This window comes from Apteryx rowi, unplaced genomic scaffold, assembly GCF_003343035.1.
Source record: "Apteryx rowi isolate R43461 unplaced genomic scaffold, aptRow1 scaffold_44, whole genome shotgun sequence".
Lineage (NCBI taxonomy): Eukaryota > Metazoa > Chordata > Aves > Apterygiformes > Apterygidae > Apteryx > Apteryx rowi.
In genome coordinates this window covers 3,591,310-3,615,310 of record NW_020450694.1, presented here as the reverse complement: position 1 = coordinate 3,615,310, position 24,001 = coordinate 3,591,310, and the positions used below count along the sequence as shown (strand labels likewise).

The following is a 24,001-nucleotide window of genomic DNA, read 5'->3' as shown; positions in this document are numbered from 1 at the left end:
CCTGGGAGAAACAGGAGGTTCGGGGAACTGCCTCAACAGCAACACAGACACCACAGGAAACAAAACAACGTGCAAGAACAGCCGAGCGACTCTCTGCAGCGCAGCCCACAGAGCAAATGTTTGCGCGCTTCGGAGGGAGACGGCGAGGCCAACTCTGCTCTCGCTGGGAGGGTGCGCGACTGCAGCATCCCCCCCCAATTTCAGTTACGACTGCTGCAAAGGGCCTTGCAAACGGTGCAGACGCTTCACCAGACGCCCTGAGCTTTGCGGGGGGGGTTAAGCAATAGTCAAACGCAGAGAAGTCGCTTTGTGCAGTGAGTCACGAAGCTTCCAGGTTTGACGCTTGGAAGCTCCCTTAGAAATCCCCGTGATTTGCAGCGAGGGGGCAAGAGTGGGGAAAGGAAAGCAAAGAGCAAGAAACATGGGGAATCCTTCACGTTTTCCGCTGAAGGATTCAGAGTCAGTCTGCAAGAGCTAGCTAACTTCCACTGCCCAGGTAGGGAGCATTCGTCGCCTTTACATCTCAGAGAGCAGGGGCCAAGAAAAAAAATAAAATAAATAACTGATCATGACCGACTTCTACGGAGTCGGGAGCAGCGCGGGAAACTTCTCAGTTCCTGGGTCTGCATCTTATCCCCGGGACAAGCCCCCCTGGGCACCGGCACACCTCCCGCCAAGCTGGCTGCACTGTCCCCCGTGCCGACACCTCCGAGGAAGCAGACATGGGGTTACTGCAGAGCACGCAGGGACCGGCGAGCTTGGAGGCTGTTATTTCTATTTGAGAGACGTGATTTCAGGCCGAGAGACAATTTTAGACTGCACAAGCCTGAAATAACTCCGTAGGCCAAATTTATAACTTGTAACAGTCAGAACTATCATACCCACATGCCAGTTTATTAAAGACCCAAACACCACGATGACTTATTTACGCACTGGAACTGGCGGTCTGGCAGCCCGAGGAACTGAAAGCATCGCTGTCAGAGGGGCCGTGCCCCCTTCTCGCAGCATTCTTCTTGTCTCCGTACGGCTTTTGAGTCCTTAAACGCCATGGTGGGGTTGCTCTTTGTCTGCGCCGCGGGGTATTGTGGTTGCCATTTCTCATCTACCGTCCCCGAGCCCTCCCTGGAAAGCTGAGCAGGAACCTCAAGCCCAGGGGAAGCCAGCCAGAAGGGCGTCAAAGTACTACAGAAACCATTCTGCTCATCTCCACGCCACCATCCCCCTGGGCACCTAGCCGAGCGGTGCTGGTGTCACCTCCAGGAACCGGGCACCACCGTGAAATCCCGAGCACCCGCAGCCACCCGAACGAGCAGCAGAGATCTGTCTGAGCGGCACCAGGTACGATCCAACACCCGCCGCTCCGAGCGGGGAGGACAGCACGCGCCGCAGCGAAGCTATGAGTTACGGCCTCGCCAACCGAGGGACAACCTCCACCGAGCAGAGCGTCTCCATCAGTGCCCTGAGAGGCCATTCGACACCGCTGTACGCCGGCTCTCCTCCCATCGCGTAATGCACATTTCGCCTATCTTCTTGTGGGGGGGGACACTGCACGGCATCTCGTTTGCTGGTAACGATCTACACCGTCCCATTGGCCTTCCCATTGCAACAATCCACCTCTGCAGTCTCTCCTCAGCATATCTCCATTTTTGGGGCATGCCGTGAAAAAAAATACCCCTTTTGAATGGACTTAGAGAAGGTCATGACAAACAGCAGGTCACGGTCTGCTGACACGCTGCATGCTCAGAGGTGCTAGCGCAAACTGATAGGACATTGAAAGACCATGGTGTGTTTTAGGCAGAAACTCGCCCTTTTCTGGAAACCGGCAGTTTAAATCTTTCAGGACCCAGCCTTGTGCCACAGCTGGAGCCATTTTGCTTTCAGTTCGGTGCAGACCGCTAGCAAGGAATGACGTGTACGTACGCCCACACGTGGCACGTGCTCACGTGGAAAGCCTTCTTGCTCTTTCGTGGGTCTACCAGGGAGTCAAGGAAAAGCCTCTTGATTAAAACCATTTCATCTTTCACGTGAAAAACCACATGCTGGCCCCTGAAGTCGTGGTGATCGGTCTCACGAAGTCGATCTACAGTATGAATTGCCCCCGTATCTGTGACACACACGCTCCCTTCTCCCCTTTTGGACCCATCGCTGCGAGATCGTCTCTCCCCAGGACATGCAGCCTGTGGATAAGACTAAATTACACTATACAGGAAATATTGAGAAATCCTGTCTTTTTGGTAAGGTGATCCTTTCTAAGCATGAAAACCACACACCCATGATTGATGGAGTGGATACGCTTTCAAACAGTTAAATTATGCAGACAATCCCAAAAGCCAGAGACAGAGCCCATAAATGAGCACGTACAACTGTCTGCAGAGACAAGGGTTAACAATCTTATCTAGGGTCACCAGAAGAAATTCCAAGTAAAACCCACAGCACGCAGATTTCCTGCTTTCTAACCCAATGCCCTATTTATACCTCTCTTTCTTCACAATGCCAGTGACAGCTTTTTCCTCACTTACAGGCATGTTTCCTGCTTTTTGAGTTGTGACTTTCATTTGTAGCTCATTTCCATAACCTCAGAAATATAGTTTCAATGGAAGTGTTAAGTGTACTGATAAATTCTTCTTAAACCTAATTTAAAACTATGGGCCGAGAGAACGGGGGGAATTTACCCAGTATCAGCCAATTGAAAAATTACGCATTTCAAGCCCTTTCCTCGGATACAGCAAGGTTTCTCTCCGACTGATAAGGTACCGCCTTGCTGCTGGTGCGACAAATAACAGCGCCTGTTTCCAAAATACGAAGTTCTTAATACGATGGCAACTAGGCTCATCTGTGCACAGTGGCCTTCGCAGTCGGTAGTCTTAATCACGCAGTACAGCAACTATAACGCTCTCATCAGGTCTGGGCTCTGCCCCAGAGCAGCATCCAAGCAGTCCTCGATGTTAACTTTTCCATCCCTCTGTCTGATTAGCCCGTGCTTCACAAAGACTAACGACGCATTTTTCCATGTGCTGCTTGCACTTAAACCAGGAGAGCAATCCGGTCCTGCTGTCACTGCCGTCACTCCCTCTCTTGCCCCATTAAAAAAGTAAGAGCAAAAGACAGAAGAGTCTCATCCAGTCTGCTCCCCCGCCAGGGCATGAGCATCCTCAAAAACACTGGCTGAATGAGTTGCACTAAATAATGAGGACACATGGGGGGACTAAAAGTAAAGAAAGAACAAAGCACAGATTTGCTGCAAAAATTCTGCTTCGCTGGAGTTAGAAACAAGGCAACAGTTGCCTATTCGGCGACCAGCTGTGTCTGTCACCGAACAAAACAATATGGGCAGGAAGGGAGGCAAGCGGGAAGAAAAAACCCAAACAAAACACAAAAATTTTTGTGTGCTTATGCTGGAGTTTGAAGGCCCATCATGGAAAGACACGGTGACCACCTTGAAGTGTACTGGAGTGGAGGGATTCTGGGCAAGGAAGGACCGCAAGGGATGAGGGGCCCAATCTGAACTATGGATGAAATCAAGGAAAGACATTTTTAAATTCCTTAGGAGGAGAAGTATCCAGCTGGGAAACTGTCAGAATAACGCCCATCTTCCCGGAGGGGACGCAGGGAGGGAGAAGTCACGGGCTGAGACACTTAGAATAAGATTAAGCAAAGTGCCAGCAAGCATCCTTTAGGAACCAGCTAGTGGCAGCCTCAGCCAGGCTGCCCGCTCTAAGAGGACGTTTTCATTTCCTCTTCCTATCACTAATATTGCACCCAACTCATTCGAAATTACTCGTGGACAGCAGAACAACAAAAGCCACAAGCGCGAGGCCCCTACGCACGTGCGAGGTACCATGTAGTCACACGTCCTCCAGCTGACGTGGGAAGTCCACAGCGAGGGGTGTGAACTCTGCAGCAAGTCAGCTCACCCTTCTTCAAAGGCTTTTGGAGGTTAAAATCCCACATATATTCAAAGCCTGAAGCATCACCAAGACCAAAACAGTGTCATTTCAAAGATTAAGTTGAAAACATTAATTGGAGGAGAAAGGGAACGGGACCAGATAATAAAGCAACTGTCTCACCATAGTGTAGCTTCTTGCAGGTCCAGCTCTCTTATATTCAAATGCATGCAGCTGTATACCCCATATAAAATATTTGTGCATCCTACATAATTTGGAATCCTAACAAATAACTTGACTTCCATATTTTTTTGTAGCAGCAAATTCCATGAATTTTGCACTGAATAAAAATTTAGCAACCATGGCAGTTGCTAATTTCTGTTCTGTGCTCAGACCAGCCTTTCACTTCCCCATAATGATTTTAAAACATTATCCTGCTGTTCCCTTTTTTCTGTGCCTGGCATTGAAGAGCTCTGCAAACTATTTAAATAGTGCTGCTCTGGAAAAAAAAAAAAAAACTGTAAGGGAGAAAAAATTAAATTCAGTCATCACTCTACACTCTGTGAACTGTGAAAGTCTTGGGAACATGAAAAGGTGCTTTCTAAAGGATGTTAAGCATTCAAAAGATTAGACTGCAATGTGCAATTAAATGTGTTCCATAAACCTTTGTCAGAGTACCCAAAACCTTACTTCTGCATGAACTTAAAATCCTCCCACTGGGAGCTCGTTCAAGTGGTTTACTTTAAACCTGTACTTCAGATATTCCATACCTTTCACTTTTATAATTCTTCAACATATGCTAACACTAGCGGAGTTAATAGTAACTGACTAATTTTAAACCCTATGATTACTGGAGCTGATTTATATAGTAGCTTCACTTCACAATACTGTGAATCATGCACGCAGTAATTGCCAAGTTCAATTTTAGCTCTGTCATACTGAAGCATTAGTTTTTATGCCTCAGCTGTTGCCTCCTCCATGCTATAGAGGTAAGTTGATAATGCAGTAGGTTTTGCTGTTAAATATCATAATATTATGATACCCTATGTCAGATTCTTGCAAGCTTTGTGAGCTATGCATCATCTATTAACTAAATACTTTATTAAGGTAGCAGTTTGAAAAGGTTTCTATTCTAATTTAGCTCAGAACACTGAATAGTGAAAAAAATTATAATGTAACAATTTAATTCACCACCAAAACCGACTTGTTGGAAAGAAGCGTTCACCTTCAAAGCTCTGCTGCGGGAGTGGCAAAGGGATGAAACCAAAGTCTTTTCAACCAGTATCTCCAGGCAAGGCCCTCCACCCAGCACCCAGTTCAGCACCCAACATCGCCCCACGTCCCAAGGTACATGCAACTTAAGCGCATGTAAATAGGAAAAAACTGCTGCCCCAGTGCAAAAAACGAATAAAACTAGAAGCCACACTGTGTCAGGACAGGACACCCACAGACAGCGACTGGCTACGCAGCGATGGTACCACCACAGCCCTCCACGAGAGGCTCCTTTGTGCAATGCGAAAAGTGACGATTTTGCACGGGAGCACTGGACAGTTTGCGCCAGGAGACCAGCACAGCTAGATGTGCCGCAACGCTTGCGTGGTGCAGATCTGCAGGACAGCAGTGACCAAGTGTCGCTGGTCTTGCCCACCTCCTCACTGCTGATTGTAAGGATTTTGCCTTTCGCACACGCTTGCCATGGCTAGTAGCCATGAGCATGGGCACCACGGGGAAGAGCTGGCTCTGCCCTCTGTTTCCATCCCGGCAGCACGTACAGCCACGGGGACTTCGGGGCAGAGGAGCCCATGTCACGCCCAAGCGCGTTGCGTCTTGACCAAAGCATGGACGTCTCGGGGCAGTCTTCCTGCCTGCGAATGCAGCTGGCAGGGCTTGCATAGCAATAGTGGGACAAGATAAGAGAAAAGCGTGGAGCAGATCAGAGAAACCAGATACCCTTTGCTATTGCAAGATCAGCCTCTGCAGCCCAGAGATGAGAGGCATTTGCAAGAGAAATCCAAATTGCTGCTACTGCCTTTCAGCTGAATCAACATACAAAGCTAGACATTAGCAATAATCTCCTATTAGCGCTTAAATTCACCCATCTCTTGGACTTTATGCTTTAAGATTCTTTTTAGATGAAGTCTGCTCATACTGAATTTAACAAGCGTGCAAACTGGAAATGCCTCCTCTTTCCAGTCACGTATGCAGTTGATGTCCAAGACGATTTTTCTGGCAACATGAACTGAAGTCTACGTACACATACGTGCGCTTGGGTGCTACCAGACCCTCTCCGACGCCAGCTTGCTTTCAGCACAGCCAGAGCAGGGTACCACGGAGCCTGTGAGCTCATCTCCCATGCCAAGTATCAGAGCAGGCTTCGCGCCATCAAGCGATGCCCAAGCGCAGCCCCAGGGGCGGCAGCCTGGGTACCACCTCTGGGCCAGGTGGGCAGACAGGAGCTATCCTGCATATATCAGCTTTTATTACACACACAGGACAGGCAAATGATTCCTGACACAATCGCCATCAAAATGGATCTTGGTCCCAGCTCTGAAGTTCCCACACTAGATACTCACCAAAATTCAGGTACTCAGTGGTTTCCAGCCCTCCAGTGCTCCAGCTGAAGGGGCACAGATTCTGGCGTGAAAGTGAAGGAGTTTGTTTTTTACCATTCTTCTTTTCCAGTTTTCCAAAAGGAAAAGAATCACAAGAAAACACATTAAAGAGAGAACATCTTGCAAGCCACAGTTGTGCTCTGGCACGGGTCTTAGAGCAGCACCTGCCTGCTCCAGGCCCGGAGGCAGCTGTGTGCCTTCTGCAGCATTTTGTATGAGAAGGCAGGACATTTCAGACAGAAAAAGAAAAAGAGGAAGGAAGAATGTGAAAATTTCACAAAGCGTGTGGTCACTGGGAGGAAGAAATAGGATTCGTGAATTTTTCAAGCAACTCAGCTTGGATGACTCTGGTAAAACCATAAACCACGCGCCTTACACTTCAGGCGAATAGTTCACAAATGAATCGAGCAGAGCGCTCAGGGAACTCAGAGGTGGAACGGGTGCTTAGGCATATGAAGTGCCGTTTTTGCAGTCCACCAGGGATGCCTGACCAGTCCCATTTGCTTTAGAGCCTCTTGTGCAGTAAGTCCCGCTGAAACGCGGGAGCCCGATACAAACTGCCTGTGTCTGCATCAGACTCTGCATAATATAGCTGTAGGATGCTGACAGCGTCTAAATCCCCGGAGACCTTTTGGAGTTAAAGATGAGCTAAATCACACTTCATCATTTACATCACACCTGTACTTTCTTATGATCTCCTAATGATTTCAGAGTGCAAACTCTCCACCGAAGGGAAGGGAGAAACCACAGCCCAGCAGCGATCTCTCCCAGCGTACGACTTTCAGGAATAACGACTTGCCGCACCAGTAGGCCAGCTACGAACAACCCCTCGTGTGAAACACCGAGCGCTCTCAGCGCACACACAGAGCAGGATCATGCTCCTGTCTGGGATAACGCACATACCAGCAACCGCAGCAGCAATCCAGCACTGTGCAATCCTGGGAGTCTGCTAAAAAGAGTCTCGGAAAGAAATTCTCTGGTAGCAATAGCAGGGTCCCATTTCAGCTGGAGTCTCTAAACTCTACTGGACTGTGCATAGCTGCAGTAACAGCCCCGTCCCCATTTCTGCAATCTCCCACGTTTAAGCAAAGCCTTGCACCCATATTAGCTACAAATGAAGGCAGCAGAGCTCCCCCATCCCCGCTGCTCGTGCAGAGCTGGGACTCTCTGTCGTCACCACTATGCACTTGCCTGCAAAGCGGTCGGGGAAGTTTGCACCCTATAGGCACCTTTGCACCATATAAGCAAGGCTCGGAGCTTACACAGCACTTTCTACAGGGACGTTTTACCGCCAGTAGTTTAGTTACTTCACACCATCCACCACGAGGCGAACAACGATCTCCGTTTCACATTAGGGCAAGGAGGGACAGAAAAGGTAACTTATCACGCCTGACACAGGAAATCTGTGTCCCAGATAAGACAGCGCAGCGGGCGCTCCCGAGCCCAGATCTGCACCCGGAGCGCTTCTGCATGAACTGCCCGTTAGCAAGGCACGTGCAATCCTTCACGGAAAACACCTCCTGTCCACACTCGGGAACTAATCCCTCCACCAGGATCTCTTAGCCATTCCCACCTATGTTTTACAGTTCAAAGATAATGAACTAACTGGGATGTTAAGCTTAAAAGAAAATGTTGACGCCTTTGCGCAAAAAGATCTTGACTTTTCTTTTCAATGCTTTTAATTGCTTTAAAAAGTTTCTAAGCAACTTATTGCTTAGGAAAAAAAAAACAAAAACAAAACTTAGTACTTTATGTGAAAGAAGAGAGGCAAGCAGGTGGCCTTGATCACACAAGTCTCCTACCACAATGTTATGTTACTAAACTGAACATTTACACAGGTCTGAAAATTTGTTTGCAATGGGCACGCAGACAGCAGAGCTACCAGATGTCTTCTCCTAATATTTGCTAAATTACATCATTGTATATTGCTTGAAGACCAACCTGTGCCAAATTTCCAGAGGCCTCAGCACGCTTGCTATTTGTGCATCTGCAGTTTTGGTGAGCCGTCTCTTGGACGTGGTTCGGACTTAGGTGCACAGAAACCTTTCTGCACGCAGTCCTGTGCGTACAAGATGGATTGCTAGTCGTGCAAACCATCTCACACAACCGAGAGGTATTTGCACAATTACGCACAGACCCAGACTAAGCAGAGGGAGCTTTCCTATTGCATGCTACCGCATACTTGCAAATTTAGGTATGTTTGGGGGCGGGGGGAAGACTGCAGGTATAAGTCGCTGCTCTGACAAGAAAATAAAAGATGCTTCACCAAAGCCTATTTACCAATGTGCTGAGGCCACGTTTAAAATGCATCAGCGGCTTGATTTCTTCCTCTGGAGCTTGACTCCTTCCTCCTCCAGTTAGTGCTGCTGACACAAAGGGTCAACGAAACCTGCAGGCTTCCTCGCCACGCTGCCCAGTTAATTCCAGTTTCGAATGTAAGTGCTCTAACCAATTTGCTAGGGTGAGATGCCATTTCTCTTCACCGAGGTGAGCGAAGGGAGGAGGGAAGAAGAGGAGCATAAAGAATTACATCAAGAACCAAATTTTCCAGCTGGCCCCTGGAGACCTGTCTGCGCTGCACATCCTCACATCAAACTGTCAGCTCCCAGCATTCAGTCTGATCGGGGTTTATTTGCTCCAGAGGAGGAATTCATTTCGCACTCAACTAATGCAACCCCGAAGTGCTTTAAAACAATATTCCTCTAATGGAGACATTACAGCAGCCATTATTTCCCTGTTTAGAGTTAAACTAAGCAAATACAGAGGTAACTTTATTTTAAACAAGCTGCCATTGTCACAAAAAAAATGGATGCTAAATATCCTCCTCCACCGTCTGGGTAAGTTTAACTTCATTCTTTGCTCTTCTTTAAGATGACATACTCATCGGCACACCCCAGCTTGTGCAGCAACATGATGAAGAAACTAGAGGACACTTTAAAACCTTCCGGCTTAATGACAGTGAAGAAAGGTCTTTTTAAATATGTTTCATTTCATTCTTTGCCCTTATTTTCTAGAACAGCATAATTCTAATGACCCACTGAAAATTGTGTTACTTCTACGCTATTTTCAAGTATTAGGTTCTTGAAAGTATCCTAACTAGCTGCGACTTACCATTAGGCTTCATTTTTCCTATCTATCCCATCAGCCTTTAAAATGACCTGGAGTGGATCGTGATTGCTGTTTGTAGCCATATAAACCAAAAACAACTCAAAGGAAGCGAGCAGAACAGCTCTACAGGAGCCACGGTGCAAGCCCGGCCCTCGTCTCCTGTATGCCATGATACTACTTGCTCGGACTCCCTCCGACTTCAGTCCTATTTTACAGAGCTTCTAACTTCAGATTACATTCAAGATAACTGCACCTGGCTCGAGCTCGCATTAACAGCACTCTTTCATGAGAAATAGAGGAGTTATCAAATTATAGAGAGCAAAGAGCTCAGTAGCCGTAGCCAACTTTTGCTGGATTCCCTTAGCAGCTGCAGCATAACTGGCTTTGAAGCACGCACACACACATCAAACATGCACCAGCTGCCTCTTGCACCTCCAGAGTTATCACAAATTTATTGAGTTACTACAAATTCATACGTTGAGTCCATCATGCTCTGAGGTTCCCCACGCTTCCAAGAGAGGCTTTGCATGAGCATCTTTGATCAAAAAGATTTATAAGCAACTTTATATGCATTCAGGTGATTTTTAAATGTCAGCTTTGCTGAGCAGCAGGAAGTAACCTGCACAGGGGAAGAGCCCTGAACGGGGCGTCTGTCAGCACCCACTCACCACCACCGTGCAGGCTGTCCACTGGGCAGCTACCTGCAAGAGGAGACCTGTCTGCCATGGCCTTGTGACCGTGCCGGCATGGGCTGCGGGCCAGGCTGAACATGTCCTCCTGCACAAGAGCATCTGGACACCCAGGGTTGTCCCAGGCACGTCGTCCAGACACTGCTCCTTCCCGTGCTGTGGGAAGGCAGCCACAGGGCACAGGTTCTTCCTCAGCATCCCCTGTGCTCTTCTGCATCTCCTCAAGATCTTCTGTTCCTCAAGAACTTTTGACTGCATACCAGACAGAGAAGCAGGAATGAAGACTAATAATTTTTCCCACTCCCAGAGACAGTCACTCAGCTCTGTTGCTGCATTTTGTGCCGAATGTCCTCAGAAGTGCTGCAGAGCCATGCTCCTTCCCTGTAGCCCCAGCTGGATGCCCAGGAGACAATATATTCCTGGTGGTGAGTCACAGCAGTGTTCCTTGGCCCAAAAGGAGACACCATGGGGCTTGATGCTCCTTTAAAGCCAGCCTTCCAAAGCTGAGGCACCTTCCAGGCACGCTCTCAGGAGTCCCACCATCCCCATGTCTGTGCCTTTGGATGGGTGCAGATATATTAGAAGGCACCAACAGCTGCCTGAGGCTGCTGAGAAAATCCCCTTTCACTTTAAGACCCAAAACAAGTCTACCACACAAAAAACAGTGGTCAGGACACCAACACAGCATGGGCTGGATCTAGCCCATGAACCCCAACAAATAGCTACACCCATTCCAGTTGAAAAGTGTGGGGCTTGCAGTTTGACAGCACACATTTTTGGCTGAAACTCAAGTCGCACATAAACACTGTGTTCTGCGCACACGGGTCAGTTAATATAGAGCCTGACACAGCTGTGCTGCAGTCGAGGTCAATGGCATTAGGCCAATTCCTCCTAGTCAAGGATCCAGCCCAGTCTTCCTTTAATTCTTTGGCACTGCAGATTAATTGGCTACTGAGACAGGAATAGATGCACAGCTATCTAAGCATTCATCAGCCTTATAAAGGTTAATTCATTAGCCTTTTGGTTCCAGAGACAAATTCTGCCTTCACTTACACCTGTGCAGATTCACAGACTTTGACAAGGTTTGAGATGTAACCTGGGCACATTTTATCAATGAATTCAAATCTTGAGCTAAATCAGAAGGAGAAACAGATTTATCCTAATCCCCTCCAAACATTCATCAGCATCACCTGCCAAGTCAGCAGGATTTAATCTCTTTAATCTCTCATGAACAGTGGAGCAGAGAGCACTTGCTCGTGGTTCACAGGGAGGTTGGTCACACAGCAGTGGTGGTTCTCTTCCTTTTTTTATTCTGCCTGCCAAATCACATTAAGAAGCACTTAGAAATTCATTAAGGTCTCTGCTAAAAGCACTTTCCAGGTAAACAACCACTGCTGTTGCTACAGAGAGAGCATGCATGCTCCAGAGGAGGGTCCACACAACTTGGCATATTAGAACAGCTGTCCAGCCAGCAGCCTCTGTAGAAACATGGTGCTCTCCATGAAAAAGCTCCAGAACCTTTACTCTCATCTGCTGGCTGGAGGGGAGCGCGGGGAGACACAGCAAGTCTTCGCTCCAGACCACGTGCAGAGATGCGGGTGGAGATGCAATGATACATTTTCTGGTCCTGGTGAGAAACCACATACATCACATCCAGCACTGCCACAAACCCAATGATGAGAAACACAGGCTCTCCTGTAAAAAATAAGCTTTGATGTGCAGGTACCATGCTCTAGAAGCAGTTTAAATCCCAGCCCAGAGTTACTTTGGAGGGCTATTCATGCTTCCCACTAAAACCATCCACGACAATGGAACAATCAGGGCAGATCCCTCTGGATCAGCTGCTGATGGCTGCTCACCTCCACAAGCTGCTGAGCCAAAGCTGCCCTTGGCACAACACGCTTCATGTCAGCAGAGTTAGCACAGGGATGAATTTGATCCAGCACATTTTGAAGCAACCCATATTAAGAGTGTTAGCTTGTGATTCTAGGTTTACATAACACCACCAGATGATTTTGGCAGAAACAATTGGTATTAGCAAGGAAAACGAAGCATCAGGAACAAGCCCGCAGAGCAGAGACACCTCTTGCAGCAACCCTCAGGCTGCCAGTTGCTACAGAAGCAACACTTGGACAACAGGGAGAAAGAGGGGAACCTACATGAAGGGAACCGAAACCTGAATTGCAATGAAGATGATCGAAGAACTTAGCTTTCCTATTTTGTCTCCTCACCCCCTCCTGCTCCTCGGACTAAATGTTCTGCTTTATTAACACACTGTAATCAAGTCTGGGCCACATACAAATATTTTGAAGGAGGAGAACAAGGGAAAACTGTCTTGCGCAGGGCTCAAAGACATAACGTCTGAGCAACTCCTGCTGAGCAGCCTTTGGCCCTGCTGACATGAGTTGAGGAGTTCAGCAACAGTCAGGCAAGAACCCAGACGCGCTAATCGCTTTGGCTAACCAGGCACTCCAAGCCAGGCTTTGTCGCCACATCGGGCTAAAGAGGGACAACTACAGCAGTTGTGCTCGGAAACATTAAATATGCAATTGCACAGACTTCTCTTCATGTTGTTATTTCCAAGCCAATTCAGCCGGGATGTTGCTCGATTGGCAGAATGGGAGATTGCATTCAAGCTCCAGAATAAATACAGCAGAAACCCCAAAGAAAGTTCAATCTCTCCCTTGGCCTCTCTGGTGGCTCCAGCTCTGACAAAGGTGATGAGCACCACCAGTTTCACGTGCCCCATCTAATCCCAGTCGCAATGTGTACACCTGTACTCAGAGAGCAGGACTGGAACCACCAGCCCTATTTCACAGCATCTGAGGACACCTGATCCCCTCAGCTCTCTGACCTGATAGTCTAGTGATGGGAAGATCCGTAACAGCACCTAAGAAATCCCCAGGCCACACAGCCTTCCTGTTACAACTGTGCTAAGCCTGGAGACAGCCTGCTCGAGACATTTCTTTGCCAAGAGAGGATCCTTTCCAAGCTGGCACTGTCCCCATCCTCATGGCACATCAACAACCAACACACACTAAAGCTCTAGATCTAGGAGCTCACTCTTCCTGTCTTTGAGGCACGATCAGTCAAAGACAGCCCTATAACGCCTTTCCCAAAATGCTGTCCAAGATTTTCCAACTCAGGAGGCAAATGAAAAGCCCTAACAGAGCTTCAGAACTTCGTAAGACAATTTCAGAAGACAAGTGGATGCTGAAACCCACACCTCCCAGATAATTAATTTAGAGCAGTGCTTTCCAGCAGACAGAAACTGGATCTATGGTTTAAAAGGCAGCTCGTGGAGGACAGTTCTGAATACAAGGCCTTTAAATGAATCAAACTGATCCAAATCAGAAATAAGTTTCCATGATAAACCTGGATTTGTCTGTTCTGCAAGGATATTTTGATACTGACAACCTCATCTTTACATTTATATTTCCAACAATTCAAGACTGAGTGTCTGCTCTAGGGGCTTATAGAAGACCCTAACAGAATTATATTTCAACTTGAGGGTGCTCTTCTATATCACTTTTGCTTAGTGTGCACTAGTGTGAATCTTACATTCAGGAACTTGCCTGCTGGATACTACCAACAGCAAAATAAGAATTAGGCTTTCGGTTCAGCTGAACATACCTGGCATGTTAAAAAGGGACTTAGTGCGACTCCAGCAGAGTCTGCAGCCTAGGAACAGGGAAGCTGCATGGTTGGAGTAGCATCACGCTGCCATGGAAGGCAAAGGAAAGCTGCAAGAGTTGCAGATGCTGGTAATTTTGGACTAGGCTGCTCTTGTTTCTAGCTCTACTCTAATTTCCTCTCAAACTTTCACACTGTGACCCTTCCAGCCAAAACAATAAAATAAATGAAACCCTGTGCTGTAATATGAATAGTAACATACTTAGGGAAAGGATCCCTGAGCCAACTCTGAAGTCTGAAATCTGGATCCCTGCTCCTACAGGATGTGTTTCTAAATCTCACTGCTTGGAAAACACGCAGTATTCACTGAGGCATTTTGCATTTTATTAATTCTAACTAAATGTCTTTATATTACTAACTTCCTAGTTAGCATTTGATTGCAGCCATCACCACTGAGACTTGCACTGTACTGGAACTGCAAATCTGAGGCTCTTAATTGGTATGGACTGTATATTGATATTTTCTCTCCTGCTATTTCAGTCCCAGAGTGCCATTGGAATCATTTTAGATACAAATGGTGAAATCTCCATACCAAGCTGTATCCAGATAAAGTAGAAATACAACGCCACAGGTAGAGCAGGAACACAATCACCTCCCATTTGTGAGATACTTTCCCCAAATCCCCACCAAAGAAGGGGACGTTTTGTCCTTCCAGGGCCTCGCTAAGGCCCCCTTCATATCCAAAGGCAGTTGCAGAATTGAGCCAAAGGTTTTAAACACGCTGAAAAAAAAAGTTTACTTCCAGCAGGGGCTAACATAACAAGGAAGAGATCTGGTTCAAATGACCCTAAGTTGGATCTAACTTCAAAGTTAGAACCAGACACGTCCAGAGGTCCCTTCCAACCTAAGTTATTCTACGATTTTAGACACATATCTGTTTCAGTTGGGCTTCCACACAGATTTTGGTACTCCACTTCCACAGATGACTGAATTTGCATATTATTATCCCTACCAGGGGTCTGGCCTCCCCTGTAAAGGTCACGTAACTACATCTCAACCACCTAACTTACAGGGTTGCAAGCTTACAAAGCTAAAAAGACCATGTCAGTAATATTTCCCTCCCTTCAAAGCTGAACTCTTAAGCCAAAACCTGCTTTAAAATAATTTTCAAAAGCCTCCACTCTGGCCTGATTTAAATCAAATAGTTAAATACTCCACACGTACAATTTGGCACAGCCACAGCAGAACTATCTGGTTTGCAAACAGACGGCCACCCACAATTAATTTGCCACCTTGACACAGAAATTCAGGTTGTCAATTAATTAAAAAAACATGCCCCTAGTCTTCAGTTCACTTTACGACCTGCAGTCTTTCCTTCTGGGCAGACTCCTTATCTCAAGAGGGGAGGGGGGGGAAAAAGTACCACCTTACAGTGAAAACATGACTTTGGTTTTCTTGGCATCTAATAAGTGTTGTTCTCAGCTTTAACAGATTTATCAGGTTTAAAACCAACATGTTGCCAACATCCGTCTGGGGTAAAGGAGACCAGACCATAACTCCAGCGCCGGTTCCTAAATATACAGAGATTGAAGCCCGAGTGACCTCACTGTCTGGCTACACAGTTAGATCCATGCCTCTTGCTGGAAGGTTTTTCTTCTGCTTTCAAGGGCTGTTTGATCTTCAATCAACAATGCTTATCAGCAGTAAAGTCTGCCAGCCAGTCCCAGAAGTTTGATATTTTTAACAGCACATTCTTCTTCTCCTTTTAATGCTATTTAGAGATGAGATAATGCATCGGGGGGGGGGGAAAGAAAAAGTTGCCTCCCCGAGTTTAACACTGACAAACAGAATAGGATCCTATCAGGAGAAACAAATATTTCCTAGTGCTGCACCAAGCCACAGCTTCTGTGGTTCATGTTTTTCCCCCCCTGCTCAGTATTTCTGCTTTTTCTTCTTCAAGTGACATCCACATGCCTTTTGCACCCAGCCCACACGCTGAGACAGACCAAGATAATTCAATTAAATACTTTTCCATACCTAGGTCTTCCATGCAAAGAATTTCTTTAAAGTTTTTATAAAATGAAAAGCACTTCCACACTGTCAAAAGTTTCTTTCCTTCCAGTTAAGGACTCCAGGGTACCTTGCCCCTCTTCCGAGGGTAGGGACTAGGCTCGGAGAATAAGCCATCCTTCGGCAGCACACGTCACCCTCTCCCAGGGCTGCACCACCCGCAGCTCCCAGGCAAAGACCAGGCGTGGGCAGCCCTGGGAGCATCTTCCCCGCAGCTATAGAGGGAAAGAGATGGTGGAGGTGGAACAAGAAGATGGAGAAAGGAGCTCAGCCTACACCCAGCAGGCCTCAGCCTTTCTGCTACAACTGATAACCAAAACACCAAACTGACACCATTTGCTGCTGCATGCACGAACAGCAAGCAGCAATACGAGCCCTACAGAGGAACCAGCACAATTCGAGGCCATGTTCTCCATCCCCATCACCTGCCCAGTCTCCTCACCCACCCAGCATTGTCCTCCTTCACACCACAATGTCGGATTTCAGAGTTTTCAGATGGTTTAACATCTTGTAATGAGACATTCAGTACTACCACCTTCCCAAGGAGCAGGAGGAGATGGTCAGGAAAACAAACGGTTAGGTCCATCAGGTTGGAAAGCTGATCCTCCTTCATAGCTGGCAACGTCGAGATCCRCGTTTCCAGAAGAGACGAGCCCTTCAGGGTGCTCAGGCTCTGGATACATCTCTCCAGAGACCAGGTCTCCTCAAACAGACGCTCAGTGGTCAGGAGAGCTTGAATTGTTCACAGAAATAACACCCCCAAATGCCTGAGGTCCCCCCAGATGAGCTGTCACTTCTGGAAGCAGAGGACTAAGACTCAGTTCGCACAGAGAGCAAGTGGCAGAGCCACAATGCAATCCTCATCTTTTGGTCCTGACCACAAGCACACGAGAAGGTCCAGGCTGCACCCCGACAACACAAACCGGGCAAAAAAGGTGCTGATTTTCCCTACAGATGAGAGGCGAGAGGAGCGCTGCGCATGGAGGCAGCCAGCGAAGACAGGGACAGAGCCTCCCTGATGAATCCCAGCAGCAACGGAAAGCCTGAGTCATCGGTAGGTTTTGTGGGAAGAAAACCTGCTAACATGCTCGAGCTAATCAGCTAACGGAGCCCTCGTCACTCCCCAGCGACCTCCCACAGCAGCGGAGGTGGAGCGGGACCCGCCGGCACGGGCAGCCCATTCCCACCGAGGTCCGGGGAAGTTGGGTTTTACCGCATGTCCCTCCGCAAAATAGGGCCCGATAGTGCCGCCGCAATTTCCTGGCTCTCGGGAGGTTACGAGGTCCTCGGGAACACAGGAAGATCGCACCATGAGAACAAGAGGCTGGGTGCTCAAAGCAATAGAGAAAATCTACATTTTACTTCAACCGCTCGTGCAATCTGGCCTTCTGCGACCACACTATGATTAGAGGTCAAAAACCTGCCTCGGACTAAGAGTCACCTGATTTCCTCAGATAAGGTTCCTCAGAAGCAGCGCACAGTAACCAGTATAAACCAATTTTCAAGTAATCTTTCCATAATAACAATTACTGGTACAGGGCCCTAATTTAACACTTACCCAACAGATGCATTGGCCATAAAGCTGAATGGAAATCGCAGAGTCGTCAGGAAGAGATTTAATTATATCTGCAGAGGTCAACCAATCTATGCAAAAGATTACGGCGAAGGAGAGATATTCTGTGGCATAATGCAAAGATTTAGCCTGCAGGCACCGCAGCAGCCAATTCCATTTTTCAAAGAGGAGATGGCATCCATCAGAACAAAACCACCAGAAGGAAACAATAGATAGAGGGGGATGCACATGATTAAAATATTTAAACCTGGCCGTATAAGTGCGAAAACAGGCAATTTAACACCGTTCTCAATCACATCCTTTTGAGCGGTTTGATTATTGCTTGTTTCAGCTTAAGTTTTGTTGCAACATTTCCCCCCTCCCTGCTGCAACTGAACTACACGTCCCCAAGTATAAGCTTTAATTGTATAAAAACGTGCGTGTAAAATCACAAAGGTGGAACATTAGAGCTCAAACCTCCAATTAGAAGTTAATGGCATCAAAGCTGGAATCATGCTAACACTTTGCCCAGACTTCAGAAATGCAAAATAAAACATAAAGAAGAGACTGAGAACGCGCTACGCAACAGCTTCAAACAGAAGCCTCATCGCCACTGGACGGAAAATTGTCTAGGCAAACACATTAGCAGCACAATAACTTATTTTTAATGTAGAGCTGTTAGGAAAACACAATTATATGCTTCACTTATACTGAAAGATATAACCCAACTTATGGTAAAAGCATTTGGAGCTCGTTTCGTAAGAAAAGGGATGAGCGCAAAGGTAGTAGGGAAGAACGCTGCCCCTGAACGGGGTGACGCTCCCCACTGCAGCGGGTTTCCAGCCAGCGAGCCGGCGCGCAGAAGCAGAGCCGTCCTCTCCGCACACCCCTGCACAGATGAGCGCAGAGACGGAAGTAATGCAAAGGCAGAAGGTAAAGGGAGGGTTTTTTTTTCAAAACACCGCAGAAAAACCATAATGATGCCAACAACCGCGACAAGAGAAACCAGCATCACCCGTTGTCAATTCACAACCAGCAAGAGCAGGGCCCTGAAAGAGCATCGCGTGGGCCATCAGTGCCCTCTGCCCTAGTAACCACCGCCGGAGCGAGCAGCGGTCCCGTGCGCTACACTTTTTAACTATGGGATGCTCCATTATGAGGACAACACAAAATATAATTTATCAACAGAAATGATTTTTTCCCCATTATGGGTGCATAAAACTCATTCCGATGTCTGTTACAAGCTCAGAGGTACAGAATAATCCCGGAGCTGTTAATGGATTTACTCCATCGTTATGACAGTATAACGCACAATAGGCTTCGGCCCAGTGATTTAAAGGCCAACATTTATAATTGATTTATTTATGATGCTTCAAATCAAAGAAGCTTGCAAGATTTCGATCCTTCCTTTTTTGGCCTCTTGGTGCTACAAGTGCATAGGACTTTCAGGGATCAGGCCTTCAACAGGGTTATTCAAAACTGGCCCTTACAAACACGTTGTTATAGACAAGTCAGCCTGGCCTTCAAAGTATCTCTATTATTCCAAAAGAAATCAGATTAAAAGCCTTCCCTCCGCACATACAGGGAGAACAACAGTTTCTATGAATGGACGGGCATTCATATTCAGGTCTGGATCTCCGACTTAATAAAGCCCAAGGCAAAAAAATCAAACTTCAAACACCTTCTACAGGGCAAACCAAAGACCGCTCTGGAGAAAGCAGAGTTGTCCCCCTGAGGAGCTCAAACACTTTATGAGGAAACTGTTGCCCATACTGGGGGCATAAATCAACATTTGCAAATCAACAGGAGCTGCCTGCCAAATGAGAATAAAATGGACCTCAAATTAAAAATTTGCTGGACTTTGTTCCCCATCCAGTATCCTCTATCTCCAAAGAAAGATTTATGTCACTTCAAAACAGAACTGGCTTAGAAAGTAAAAAGGAAAAGAAAGTATTTTATCTTCCAGAACGGCAAAGCAATTCTGGAACACTGAAAAAGGGCCAGTATTTATCACTGCAGTTTACAATGTATGGTAAAAGTCAAAACAAAACAGAATGTTCCATAAGACTGTGCTCATTAGATGGACCCTGGCTTACACCAGCAGGTCAGATGCCATTTCTGCAGAGTTCTTAAAAGAAGAAGGGAGCCTGGGCTGCAAATTAATACTCATCTCATGACTAGCAGATTTTAATTATCCATAATTTATGATGGCGTATTGGCAAAATAGGTTTTGTCAATTTGTCAGCCTCAAAGGCAAGATACAGAGTGTATCTGAAGATGCAAAGTAACAGAGCCCTATTAGAAAGATTTGGGACACCAGCTTCAACAGTGCTGTGGGCTACCACAGAAGTGCTACAGGGTTAACAGCTTTCCCTGATGCGGGCACGTAACTCCCGTTAACAGCAGGAGAGGCGGGAGGTCCCCGAGGACCACAGGCCTTCCCAGGGTCACAGATGCATGCTTCCTCCACCAGGAATTCACTGCTCCCAGGCTGGGTCCTTCCCTTCCTCCCCACCAGTCATTGCCCTAAGTGGAAATCTGCGATCACCCCGACCAAGTATCAAAACACCAAAAATTATATATTTATAATATTTTATATTTAAATTTGTTCCTGCAGGAAAAATATAGAGATGTTAATTCACTATCCAAAGTTCCCCCCTAGGGACAAGGAAGCGGGGCACTGCTACATCGCTTCTTGGGCATCGCAAGCTGACAGCACTGTATATACCGCGTGACACCCCGGAGAGCGGGACACTACGCTTCGGCAGGATTCCCGGCATATACCTCCCCTTCAAAAGCAATTTTGCCTGTGCTAAGAATGAAAAACTCCCTCCCATGCTTCGTGGGCCCTCAAATAACGTAAGGATCTGCGAACATCCTTCCGTGCCAATAATTCAGCTAACAAAACAGAAACCTTCACTAAAGCACTGCTAAGGGCAGGATGAGTCCCCAGGTTAGTAAACTGCATTTTTTTCTCCCATGGCTTACTTATGGTGGAACGCAAGTGCAACAAGTCTCCTTAGAGATTTATATGAACCTAAGGGAGGGGGAAAAAAAAAAAATCGGATGGTCTCCATCCCGTATCATCTCCAAGCTGCCGGGGAGCATCGGCCTGCGAGCAGCGGCTCCCCGGGCACCCAGAGGTTTGGGGTTTGCTCCTCTTCACAACCACCCAGCCTCAGGCAGGCCAAGCAGCCCAGCCCGGGGGTCACCCGTCACAGCCCGAGTTATTCTGGGTGCTGGGGAGTTCATCTTCCTCTGCCAAGATCCTCCGAAGGCCTCACCGCCGCACAAAACCTCCTCGCAGGCGGTGGTCAGCAGAYGAGGAGGCTCCTCTCCCCCCGCGCACGGGGCGGTGGGACCCCTTTCTCCRCCTGCGGGTTCGCAGCCCCTCGCTTGTGCCCCGTCCCTCCCAGCGGCTCCCGTGGCACGGCCTGCCCGTCGGCCGGCTCCAAACCCAGCAGGCGCCRGCATGTCCCCACGAGGAGCCCGGCACAGCACCCCGAGCCTCCTYGCCGAGAGGTCAGACCCGATTCCTAGAAACCACCCTGGGTTCCCCCCTCACACACACATTTTCCTTTGCGAAATGGAAATGCTGGTGCACAACTGGCACCTCAGCAGCTGCAAGGAGAAACCGGGGCTCCCCGCAGGGCGCCGATGAGATCGGGGACCTCGCGACAGCGACGATGGTGCGTGCAGCGAGGGCACAAACCAACCGCATGAGCGTGCCAGGACKCTTCGGGCCGCGGAGCGTCTCCTCGGCGAGCGCCCGGCGGCTCCGCTGTATCGTCCGGCACGCTCGCCGGTGATCACGCGTTACCGACTTCGAGGGCAAAAGAAAAGCCCACGGCTGAGCAAGCAAGAGCACGGTGTGCGAGCGCTCCCCAGCTCGGCCCCCACGGGCCTCTGCTCCCGCGGCCCCCAGACACRCAACAAGGCACCCGACAAGCGGCAAGCCTGCCAGCTCTCCTCGGGCCCCCCCAAAAACCGAAGTGCCTCCAGGGTACCCACAAACTGCACTGCGAGAACTTCAGCTTTTTCCACCTCGTCCTACCCTTCCCCAGGGCTTTTGGAAGTGGAAGCACCTAGAGGCAGACGCTGGCGTCACCTGTCGCTTGGCCGAGTTGCCAGCGCTGACCAGGATCGAAGGGGTGGGGGACCTGCGTGAGTTTTCAGAGTTTCACAGGAGAAGGGTCTCCTGGCTCGGGGGAAGCGTGTGCTTAGACGGCTCCCGCTGGTGCATGCTCAAGAAGGTCCTAGGTAACAACAGCACACTAGTAGCGATCCTCAGCCACACGCCAGCCTGCAAAGGCCAAAGAAGTTCTCCAAAAGCAAAGGCACCAGATGATCCCCACTGCTGCCTCCTCCTCTGCACCCRGACATATTTTGACACTGCAGGTCGCAACATTATCACAACCAAGTCAACCTATTTTATATCTGGCTTCATTCCAGCAGCCTCATCTCACAGACAAATTTGCACCGCTCTGCATAAGCGAGTGACATTTGATAACTCAGAAAGAAAGAAAAAAAAAATTCCTGAATATCAGAAAAGGGTAAGTCATTTCCTTTCTTCCTCTTGCTGTCTTAAGATCTTCCGTAGCAGTGACAACAGCAGCATCTGGTGGCAGTGGTCAGTACCTTGTATGCTCCTCTAGTGTCCCATCCTCCCGCGCCCGCACCCGAGCTAGAAACACATCACTTATTTCGCTGCGCCGCGTTCTTCAGACACACGGAAGAGACGGCTCCTCCGGCCCCGCTCGCAGCGCGCCGCGCTCCTCTTGCCAGATGCGTAACAAGTAGCCTGCGATCAATCGCAACAGCCTAATCCGGGACTAATCTCCGGGATTCAGGCCATGGATGACCTCACAGGAATGGGGGCCGGGGCCCCCGCGGGAGGTGCAGGTACACCGGCRCGGCACGGCGCCTGCCACCAGGCCCCTGCTCCCGAGCCGGCGCGGCAGGAGCCCGGCGCTGCCGCCACGGAGAGGCGAGCGCTTCCCCGGCTGCAGCACTGGACACCCGACTCCGAGCCAAAAAAAAAAAAAAAAAAAGACTCCAAGATAAACTAGCTCATATTAATTGCTAAAAACTTCTTGGTACTATCAAGTTACTGCAACCAGCAGGATTTGGGGGTTGCCACAATTCTCCGTGGCATCGTGTGCTCCTGGACTTTAAGCTCTTGCACAGTTTATCAACTGACGTCTCGGCAGCGTGGATAATCTGCTCCCAGGTGGCTCAGCTCTCGTTCGTTAATATTTTAAGAGCATATTCAGTATTTTAAGAGCAGCAGCAATGTTAATAAAACAACTTGAAACTAGCAGGACAGGGATACAGAACAAATTGTTCCAATTTGAACGGTTTCCTTTTAAGACAACCAGGCATCGCAAAATGAACGGTAACTACTAGATTTGCTACAACTTAATAAAGAGATATAAATAAACCAAGTGACAGGGAATAGTTAAACATGTATAACCGATCAAAATTAATTTGCTACATCTGCGAAGCCATGCAGCTTCCCTTCTGTTTGTTTTTAAACAGAGTTTGATCCCGAAGTATTACAACAGCAAGACGAGCCGACGGCACCCTCAGCTGCAGCYCCAAAGCAGGAGAGCCTTTTCTCCCTTTATTAACTTTTTAAATGTAATTGCCAGAATTGGGCCCGCCAGGACCCAGCCACGGTTATATCTCCGAGCATAACGTGGCGATTTTCCCTCCCTCTAAAAGGCTCTGCTTCCTCTTGCTTTGTTGCTGAAACATCAGCGCTATTTGCCTGACCGTGAAGCAGGTGATACTTGCAGAGAAGTATTTCTCCCTGAAGTACAGCATCTATCTCCTTCGCTTCTGCTTCGCTCAGACGAAGGACGTTTCCTCAAACACCTCCGTCACCCCGCGCATCCCTCTCTCCTTGCAAAAAAAGGGTGTTTTTCCTCGCAGCTGCAGCGAGCGGGCAATCGAGGTGAGGAAGCTTTCCGCGCTGTGCCGTAGTTCTTCGGAAACGCACAAAACCTGGCTCTGCGTGCGGTACTTAAGAGAAGTAACTGCGTCGCGGGGTGCGAAGGCAGCGGGGTACTGACACGCGAGGGGCAGAGCCCGCTGCCCCCGGCCGGGGACCGGCGGCCCCAGCGCAGCAGCTCCGCGCCGCAGCAGCGGCACCGCCTTGCCAGGAAGGGGGAAAGAAAACAAGGGGAAAAGAGAAAAGTGCCCGACAACAACAACACCACCACCACACGCGTAAATCGCTTCAGGCGAAACACTCCAGTAGGAAAAATATTAAATAAAGAAATCCAAAAAAAAAACCCAAAACAATCCTCCAAAGACACATACTCACCCTGGAGCATTTCTCTCCTGGTCTGCACCTTTTCCGACCTGAACCACTGCCAAGCCCAGAAGAGCGGCACTTCAGACCCGGCCGCCTCCTGACCCCGGCGGCTCCCCTGCCCTCCCCTCGCCCTG

General features: G+C 48.4%; 1 protein-coding gene across 1 annotated transcript in view; it reads right to left on the bottom strand.

The window, feature by feature from the left end:
• TOX2 (TOX high mobility group box family member 2) overlaps positions 1-23,952 on the bottom strand; it is a 168,758-nt gene extending 144,806 nt beyond the window's left edge. The window contains exon 1 of the mRNA XM_026076820.1: positions 23,877-23,952. The gene's annotated coding sequence lies outside the window, so the exon portion shown is untranslated. The remainder of the gene's footprint in view (positions 1-23,876) is intronic.
• Between the last annotated feature and the right edge of the window lie 49 nt (positions 23,953-24,001).